The following is a 10,611-nucleotide window of genomic DNA, read 5'->3' on the forward strand; positions in this document are numbered from 1 at the left end:
TTGCCTTAGTGGTACTTCTCTATCCCAACTGTCTTCCCCAGCACCCGAGGCAGGGTCTGTTTAACAATCCTTCTGGCCCTTGTTTCTACTATTCTTAGGTATTGGTCTCACATTATGGTTTTTGATATCCCACAAATAAGTGCAATCATTCTATGTCTGTTCAGGGTTTACTTTTAGCTCTGAGCTCAGGGTCATTCCTGGAAGTGCTTGGGGGATCATATGCCGTGCAGGGGTGGGATCTGGGTTGGCTTTGTGCAAGATAATCACCTTATACCTGTTCTATCTCTCCAACACTAAAATTGCATTTATTTTATTTATTTACTCATCTATTTATTTATATTTCTTAATGAATCACTGTGAGATACAATTACAGACTTACAAATTTTTGTGACTATGTTTCAGTCATACGATGATCAAGTTACCATCCCTCCACTAGCACCCATTTTCCACCACCAATGATCCCTCCCACCAGCCCCACCCTATCACCCCCTGCATTTAAAAAGCAGAAAATAGGATTCTTTTCCAGTTCATGGGCATGATAATTGTGTGTTCACACATTTGTATATCATGTGCCTCCCTTAAACCTTGTTATGCACTTGGCACATTACCCATCTGATGAAGAAGAAGGGGGAAAAAGCAGGAAGATAAAAGAACACATCAAAATAATTTGTAAAAGTGTCTCCTTGTATAATTACCCACAATTTATCACAAAGTAAAACATGTTTTATATCATGTGCCAGTTAATCTCTGAAGAATGTGAGGAAGGGTGTGGTTACTCTCTCTGTTGTATAGATTTTTCCCAGTAGGATGAATTGGTTTATGCTCAAAGGCAAAGCTGATACAATTATGGAAGATCAGAATGGGAAAGGCAAGAATCCAGAAGTATCAAAGGTGGTAAAGGGTCCATGCTAACATTTAGACTCTGTACATGAGTTAAAATGTGTACAGAGGACAATTTAATCATAAAAAAGGTCACAGGAATCAGTACCATTTAGATTGGTAGAAACCAGAAATGAACTGAAACGATCTTGACTTTCAGGACAAGGACAAAGTTTCAATAGCAAAAAAAAAAAAAAAAAAAAAAAAAAAAAAAATGCAGTGGCAGAAAGTAGAAACGTTGGAATTCAAGTCTAACTCCAAAACTCCAAGTGTGACTGTGTGATTGCTTTTTCTGTTATTTTACCTTAAAATATTATATTCTCTTTACAAAATGGAATGAGATGAACAACTTCATTTATTATGGAATTATGTTGAAGTTATATGTAATAATGCTTGGAAGAATATTTCGAGACTAGTAAGGGTTCAACAGAAATTAGCTACTTTATTTCTATTATTATTATTATTTCTGTCCTGGACAGGGACTTCTAATTGCTCCTTGTCCAAATAAAACAGGCTTCTGTCTTGGGATATTTGTTCAATGTGTCTCTTCTGCTTGCATTTTTTCCCCACCAGAGAGATAACTCTGTGATTGACACGTAGGTCCTCTGTCAGTCACGGTCACGGTCCTCCCGTTGTTCATCGATTTGCTTGAACCGTGCCAGTAACGTCTCCATCATGAGACTTGTTGTTACTGTGTTTGGCATATCGAGTACATCACGGGTAGCTTGCCAGGCTCTGCCATGCGGGCGAGATACTCTTGGTAGCTTGCCGGGCTCTCCGAGAGGGGCGGAGGAATCGAACTCGGGTTGGCCATGTTGGCTGCTTGTAAGGCAAATGCCCTACCGCTGAGCTATCGCTCTAGCCCTGAGGTCCTCTTGGATGGGAGGTCCTCTGTACCTTTGTTCAAATTTCTGGCCATCCTATTTAAAAAACGCAGAACTAACTCAGCTCTTTTCTAATTCTGATTCTTTTTAACCTATTCTATATTTCTCTCTACTGTAGTTATCGCCTATGTATTAACTGATTAATTGATTGATGCATGTGCCAATATATCTACCTACCTTCCTTCTTATATATGGACGTTTATTTTTCTTACTAGATTATAAGCCTATAAAACCATAATTTTAATATATTTTGCTATATGCCTCATATCCAAAATATGGCTCGAAGGTGCTTGATAGAATATTCTTATGGGATGGAGTGATCAAATTTATTATTGCCACGAAATGTTATTATCAGAGTAAAATCCTACTCTTTTCTTACTTTTCCTTGTTTGTTTCTTGTTCCCAAGTTTACTTGTGATGTTTATTCTATTTTTGTTGCCATTTATTTTTAATCAGATTGAGCACACAATATGCTATTTTCTTAGTGATTATACCTCATTTATTTTTCCATCAGGTCACTATTTTACAAAATGCATTCATCACATATATTAACATATGAAAAAAGAGTTGAAATTCTGTAACAAGATAGTTAAACCGAATTGCTATTCCAAGGGCACAAAGAAACTCATCTTTCCATTGCCATCCCCCTTCACTGCAAAAGAATCCCAACTTTTTATTCTGGAATTTAAAATATGAAATACAGAGAAAACATCCATTTGAAAGGAATTTGAGCCAGATATATTTTTGGAAAGGAATGAGATACAATTGTAATATAGGATAATAGTCTCTTTTAAATATCTCTAGAGTGCTTATGTAATTCAGTTCAGTAATCAAAGGTCAGAGGTTTATCTTCTTTGATACTATCTATTCTCTTGCTCGATTCTCTGTATACCATATATTAGTGAGATCATGCAGTATTTATTCTTTTCCCTCTAATTTCACTTATCATGATACCTCTAGTTCCACCCATTAGCTAAAAAGCAAAATTATATCTTTTCTTGTAGAACTGTAATTGTCCATTGTGTGTGTGTGTATATATATATATACAATTATCTATTACATATATATACACATATGCAGTACTACTTCTTTATCTGTTTATCTGTATCTTTTAAATTTTGTGTTGTTTTTATACTTTAATTATATTTAGTGCTGCAATCATCACAAGTATACATAGATCTTATTAAGTAAATGTGTCTGTGTTTGATATATATTTCAAGATGTGAAGCCACATGGTTATATGTAGAAATCTTTTTCGGAGAAGACTTTGCATGGTTTTTCCATAGAGACTAACCAGATGACATTCCCACCAACAGTGAAAGAAGATTCCTTTTATCACATCTCCACCAATATTTTTGATATACTATTGTTTGATATACATTTCTCTGATATAAAGTGACAATAAACTTAATTTTCATATGTCACCTGACCATCCATGTGTCCTCTTCAGGGTAGGATCTTATCTCCCTTTTAGATGGGATTATTGTTATTTTCATTGTTAAGCTTTGTGAAAGCTTTATTTATCTTAGACATTAGACATTCATCTGATATATTTCTCTCATTTGGTAGGATGCCTTTTTATTTTATCCTTAATTTCTTTTGCCATTAGCACACTTTTTTAGTTTTCTGTAGTCCCATTTGTTAATTTCTTTTTAACTTTGCCAATGGAGTCAAATCACTGAGCATACCTCTGAGTCTGCTATCCTTCTGCACTGTGCCTATGCTTTCCTTGGTGTGTTTAACGCATTTTGGCATAATAGATTCTTGAAGTCTTTAATCTATTTTGAATTAACATTCGTATATGTGTAAGCTAGGACTCCACATCCATATATCTTTACAGGTGGTTATCCAAATTTCTCAACATCATTTATTAAAGAGAAATTCCTTGTTCCACCCCATAAACCAAGTATTTTTGTCATCCATTCCCCATATACATAAATAAGGGTTTTTCTCTGGGTTCTCATTTCTGTTTCACTGGTCTGAGAGTCTGACTTATTACAATACCATACAGTTTTTACTACTATAGGTTTATGGTAGGATTTAAAGAAAGGAATACAGTGCCTCCTCTTTCTCTCTCAAAAATGCTTGGCTATTCAGGGAGTTTTATTCCACACATATTTTAATAGATTTTATTCTAAGTTCTTGAAGAATGTCATGAGTATTTTTATGGGGATTGCATTGAAACTTTGTGTGTATTGCTTTGGGTAGAATGGTCATTTTGACCGTTTCCCAGATTTTTTTTTATAGCAACCAAAGTGCCCACAACAGGTAATTGCATATAGATATGTAATAGTGTTATAGAATATAATACGATTAAGTTTAAGAAAAGATTAACAACATTTACAACAAAGTGCAAGGATCTAAGAGGTTCAAGGAAATTGTGTCAAATGAAACAAGTTAGAAAGAAAATAACATGTACTGGATAATTTTTACCTATATGCTTTATAAGGCTAAAAAATTGTTAACTGAGAAAACAAAATAAAAATACAAACTAGTGAAAATTGATAGTAGAACTAAGGGCACCTAGGAGAAAGATGTAGAGTGGGGGAGAGAGAGTATATATGTGAGAGTGTGTGTGTGTGTGTGAGAGAGAGAGAGAGAGAGAGTAAAACTTAAAATTATTTTCCATCCAAGATATTCTGAAACTTCACACTCATCAAAAATAAAATATTTTAAAGCAAAAAGTCATCTGTATACATATCAGTTGAATGGAGAAAGGTAGAAGTGGAAAACATGAAGCTACTTGAAGTTGTTTTAACATTTGGAGGAATTTGAACACCCATCACTGCCTGAAAGAGAATTATGGCAGAAATAGACACTGTTTTTGTGTTGAGAAAAGATGAAAAGAATCTGAATGCCCAGTACTAAGGAGTGCCAAATAAATTCCTTTTTTGGAACTCTGTAGATCAGAGCATATGCTGCATAACACACTCAACTAGCTCTTAAAACTTTCCCTTTGGGCCCCAAAGAGTCACAATCCCTTAGTAACTGATCCCAAATAAACTACAGCAGAACATGCAATTTAAAAACATAACTCTTAGGTTTAGTTTCTCAGTCTTTTATTGCTCCAAGTAAAGTAACTTTACTTTTCACAATTCCCCGATCCAAATAGTTTTTTTTAAATAACAAAACATAACCACATAAAGAAAAAACTGCTTTCTTGTATGCATAGTTCAAGACCTAAGGAAGGCCCAGTCAGGGAAGAGTTTAGCGAAAATTCTGGAAGGGACAAGAATAAAAAATCTAACTTGGAATTGCACGTGGTTGGTAGAAAGAAGATGGATAGAGATAAATAAAGAAGAGATAAAGGTAAAGGTAAAGGTAAAGGCCCTCCCGTTGATCGTCGATTTGCTCGAGCGGGCCCAGTAACGTCTCCATTGAAGACTTTGTTGTTACTGTGTTTGGCATATCGAATACTCTCGGGAGCTTGCCGGGCTCTCCGAGAGGGGCAGAGGAATCAAACTCGGGTCGGCCATGTTGGCCGCTTGTAAGGCGAACGCCCTACCACTGTGCTATCGCTCCAGCCCCAAATAAAGAAGAGAAACAAATTTTAATCTTTCTCTGCTATCCCTTCCTCCCTGAAAATATGATTTTAGGAGAAACCAAGTTACAGTGAAGACCAAACATAGCCCATAATCTGAGTAGAATATTCAAATCTGATCATAGTCTGATGATATTGTTTTTCTTAGATATAAATTGGTACATAAATGCCCACATGGATATAAAACTCAAGTTAGCAAATCCTATCTTTACAATTGAAGCCGCATTATGAAATATTTACATTCCACATTAATCAAGCCAGGACTACAAACATACCACAAAACCATCCCCCCAAAAAAAAATCAAAAGTCCATGCTCAATCTGACTTAAGAAAAAATGACCATGTGTTGTGTGCTATTCTGAAAGAGCATTCCCACCCTTCTCTGATGTCTTTTGTCTTGAGTATCTAGCTCCATGGGGGTATGGTGCCGCCAGCAGGTCAATCTATACCTGTGAGGCGAGCGCATCAGCAGCCTGATGGTATCATCAGACTTTCAGATACCCCAAAATTGCTGCTGTGCCTTTGGCCAGACCCCAAAAACTTGGGGCAAAGTTTACCAAGAAAGTAAATGGCCAAAAGTTAGGTATGTGAGAGACACACCCACTAACCACCCCCGACTCAGCTATATAATTTGAGGCATGGCCTCTTTGGTTCCTGATTGAACTGCTTAATGGCCATGATCCCAGAGACTCAGAAACGAATCTCGGAACCCAAAGGCTTTTGGCAGAAATGCATCCTGTTCCTGCAGTAGGTTATTAGTGCTGAGCCACTCCAGGTGGGACTAGATTTCGTGCCCTGGCCTGTTCCCCCTGGCAGCCCAGTGACCGCCATCCTCCAGAGGACACTGGACAGTCAGGTTTGGGCCTGCAGTGACGAGACACGCGGGGCCTCACCAGATGGGGGTGGAACCAGCCCTTTCCTCCGCACTCCAGCGAGACCCCAAGTAGCTGCCTACAAATGGCCTCTCTGGCTCCTGATCAAGCTAATTAATGACCATGATCCCAGAGACTCGGAAACAAATCTCAAAAACCAGTGGCTTTTGGCAGAAATGCATCTGGACCGCATACAAGGTGGCCACTGCCTCAGAGTTTATTGGAAAGCCAGGTATGAGCTGGCGGAGACGAGGCAACTGCAGTCTCATGGGAAGGGGGGCGGTACCAGCTCATCCTTCACGCTCTACCGAGGTCACAAGTTGCCCCCCACAAGCAGCTCTCTGGCACGGCCATGGCTCCAGAGGCAAAAGGACTTAATCCAGAGCCAGGCAGCTTGTGGCAGAAAAGTGAATGGACCATGCGTTAAACTACGGCACCATGCCTCCCCCGGAGGGAAAGGATGTCACTCTCTTCTGCCTTCCCCCCCCCGCCCCCCCGCAGCAAGGTGGCCGCAGCCTCAGAGCTTATAGGAAAGACAGGTATGAGCTGGTGGTGACGGGGCAACTGCAGTTTCATGGGAAGGGGGGCGGTACTGGCTCGTCCTTCATGCCCTACCAAGGTCACGAGTTGCCCCCCACGAGTGGCTCTCCGGCACAGCCATAACACCAGACGCACAGAAACCAATCTTGCAATTATCTGGTTCTTTGCAGAAATCCAAAATTGCGTGGCCGCAATAGAGATTATATGATTCTCATAACCAGCTATAGAAAACAAAGTATTTCACAATGACTTTTCAGCAATTCTGATTGTTGGGGGGGGGGGTAGAGATTCTAAACAATAATGGTGCATCTTTGTCAAAACAATGAATGTAATCAATGTAGACAAGAGTAAGTGGAAATCATCTGCCTCACAGGCATTGGGAGGGATGGGAGGGGAGTATATTGGGGTTCTTGAAAGAAAATAGAAATTTATTCTATTATATAGAGAGTGCTAATTCTTCTGTAACCCTAATGAAAGGTCTGGAGTTACCATAGTTTTCATTACTACTATTTAATTTCATGGCTTTTTGTGATTAAAAAAAAACTCTACTTTTTACACTACTTTCCATTTCAACGTTAGTAGTATTATTATTGAATCACCAATTCTCCTGTACTGTTCATATTCTATCAAGCTCTTAATTTTGTTGCTTTTACTTCTGAAAAGATTCTCAGCTCTTATTTTTGTTCCCTCTGCTACAACCTTAACAACCTAATCACAACCCGTTATAATAGTCATTTCTTACTCCCTATTTCTCAGTACTTACCAGAGTTCTTTATTATAAGAATTTCCTTTTTTCTGGAAAAACAACCAACTTAAACCCATAATTTTCTTTAAGCATTTTTATTTTTAAAAGTTGTTTTTAAGTCAGTTTTTTTTCTTAACGCCTCCATGATTTTCATTATTATCATGATTGTCATTCTCATCACCACTCTTCTTCTTTCTTTATTTGACTCATATTTGATCATTTTCATCTAGCAAGAAGTCAGTTTGGAAGTATGGTTTTCAAATTAGATAATAATGAACTATGGCCATAAGCCCCAGACTGGAGAAGACATAAAATGAACAACAATAACTTGGAATAAAATAAAAGGAATGCAAAGCTTTTGAATTGCCAGAACAAGACATTTTCTGCAAGCAAAATTATCAGCATGCTGTTAACTTGAGAAATCACAGAAAAAAGATTCACCAGTTTAAGAGAACTGTGTGTGAATAATCACCTCCCTACTTTTAAACTGAGGCTCAAGTAATCTTCTTTCCCATCTAGTATTGGCATCACAATCATAACATTGTAGAGTTTACTTATTTCAAAGACTCAAAGATTTCCAATAGTATGAAGACAAAAGGTGGGTCCTCTGAGACTCGAATGTGAGTCATTAAGAATAACAAGCCATCCTGCATGCATTTGATGATCAATATCTAAACACTTTTGGATCGGGTCTTTATTATTCTGCATTTTGTGAGTTTTTGACATATGATTTTATTTTAAAAAGCAGAAAATTGCTGCATTTTGAATCCCATCACACAAAATACTTAATCATTTTCAAATATATAGATAATTACTTTCTTCACATTACAGTCAGACTCTTTCAAACAAATCTGAGAGCTAGGGGTATAGTTCAGTAGTAGAAAAATGAAAGCTTTGCATGTAGGGGTCCTGGTTTTAATCCCTGGGATAACAAAACAAGCAAACAAAAACTTTTCCCATAACCCTGAAAACAAGTATGCTTTGTCATACCCTTTAAGTAAAGCCTCTAGACCTTTAACTAAAATTATGGACCCTGATGATCTGTCCCCTTTTCCTTCCTTCTCCTTCCTTCTGCTCTGGGACTGACCTCAGAGATCTTGCATACTGCTATACTCCTCTTGTCTAACTCTTGACCTGACAAACATCTAACTACTCCAACAGAAGGTCTCAATAAGATGGTCTATTTGCATGGACTCACTAGAGCTTATTCCTTTCCTTCAAAGTCATGCCATCTAGTTCTGGTAGCAAATCTGTTACTTTGTGATTGATATCGTATCAATAACATTGGGACAGGCATTGCTGAGTCAAACATGACATTGATTTGTCACTGGTATTACTCAGGGTGATTCTGCTTCTCTGCTCTCTAATCTCACATCTAATTAATACTGCAATAGACAGGCATCATGAGTAATATCTCTGACAAATCAATGTCATCAATGTTATTGATAAAGTATCAAACAAAAATGATAGATGTGTTATAGGGGTTGTATGACATACAATTTTGGAAGCTGAACAAGAAGTCTTGGGAAAACTCTTGCCTTGCCTTGTGTGATAGCCTAAAATCTCCATTGGTTTGGAGGACTAGCACTCAGGAGGAAGTTTGAGCCATGAAATGGGGGAAGCAAGAAGAGCCAAGAGCCCTGAGGACACCGTGAGCCCACCTCTGTCTCACGTACCCTTTGTCATAGCCTATCTAGACATTATAACAAAGTACCATAGCTGGGTATATACACAACAGAAAATTAGTTTTGAACTTTTGCAGTTCCAGGGGTCAGGGCCTTCCAGGAGCTGGAATGTGAAAGGCCAGCTTTGTTACTCTCTATTGGACAATGAAAATCACTTTAGAGCTGACCTTTGGCATACTTATCTTTAGTTTTGAAAGTCAATGTTCACAGTCTTTGGACAACAATGTGTTCTTAATTATGCCTTCATTTGTAGGACAGATCAAAACCTGTTACTGTACAACTTCCCATGAGTGAAAGCTAAAGGAAATGCCTTGATGATAATGTGTTTGTTTTGGTAGCATTCAGTTTCTAATTTTAGAAAACTCTCCAGATGTTTTTTCAATGATGTGACAGTGCACTTAAAGAGAAGTAAGGGGAATCACATGGAAATTACTCAGACTTAAGGTCTTCAAAACAAAATTTTGAACAGGTAAACTTGTTTTAGAGAAAATAACCTAGTAATGAACATTGAATTGTTACATATCATCAAGAAAAGCATTTTGTTTTGTTTTGGGGCCACACCTGTCAGTATTCAGGGGTTACGCCTGGCTCTGGGCTCAGGGATCATTCCTGGAGAATTTGGGGATCATTTGGGGTGCTGTAAATTGAACCCTGGTTGGCTACATGTAAAGTAAGAGCCCTACTATGGTACTACAACTCCAGCCCCACCATCAAGAAACTTTTAAACAGAGAAAGACCCTGATATACCAGTAGTGTTAAAGTTGCAGTTTATGGGGCTGGAGAGATAGTACAGTGGGTTAAGGCACTTACCTTGCATGCAAGCCTGGTTCTATCACCAGCACCTCCTATGGTCCCCCGGTATATTATCAATACCAGACATTTATGCACTTTCAATGTTATCACAATAAACAGGAGTGATCCCTGAGCACAGCCAGATGTAACCCTAAAAAATAAAACAAACAAATTGCTTTTCATGTACTTATTCATTCATTCATTCAACAAAGGACTTTTAAGTGTTTATTATATACTAAGGATAGATCGGGCCCTGCATTATAGCAATCAATTAAGCAGATAAAATCTTTTTTGCCCCAATGGTAATTAAAAGCCTAGTCGATGACAGTTAATAAACAGCTTCAAAGATAATAGTGTAATTATTATATATTGTACATGTAAGGTCTAACACAGGGGTCTGATTTAGTCTTACGTTCATAGAAGGTCTCCTTGAGAGAACGATTTACTTTCTTAGATACTCAATGAAGTGTCAAAATTAAGTGGAAAGATTTAAGTGGTGCATACAATTTTAATTAATACACACATACTTTTAAAAAATAGAAATATTATGAAGTATAGGCAAGTTTAATTCAAATGTATTGATAATGATACTGCACATGCTGCAAAAGTAAAATAATGATCAATACCAGATATTTATGTACTTTCAATGTTATTACAATAATAGATTTTAAAT

General features: G+C 37.6%; 1 non-coding gene across 1 annotated transcript; it reads left to right on the forward strand.

Moving 5' to 3' along the window:
• The first annotated feature begins 514 nt into the window (after positions 1–514).
• LOC130019842 (small nucleolar RNA U13) lies at positions 515–618 on the forward strand. Its single transcript, XR_008791910.1, has one exon. It is a non-coding gene; the product is annotated as a small nucleolar RNA U13 (small nucleolar RNA).
• The last annotated feature ends 9,993 nt before the right edge of the window (positions 619–10,611 follow it).

The sequence above is a fragment of the Sorex fumeus genome, unplaced genomic scaffold (genome assembly GCF_029834395.1).
Source record: "Sorex fumeus unplaced genomic scaffold, SorFum_2.1 ptg000009l, whole genome shotgun sequence".
NCBI classification, from domain to species: Eukaryota; Metazoa; Chordata; class Mammalia; order Eulipotyphla; family Soricidae; genus Sorex; species Sorex fumeus.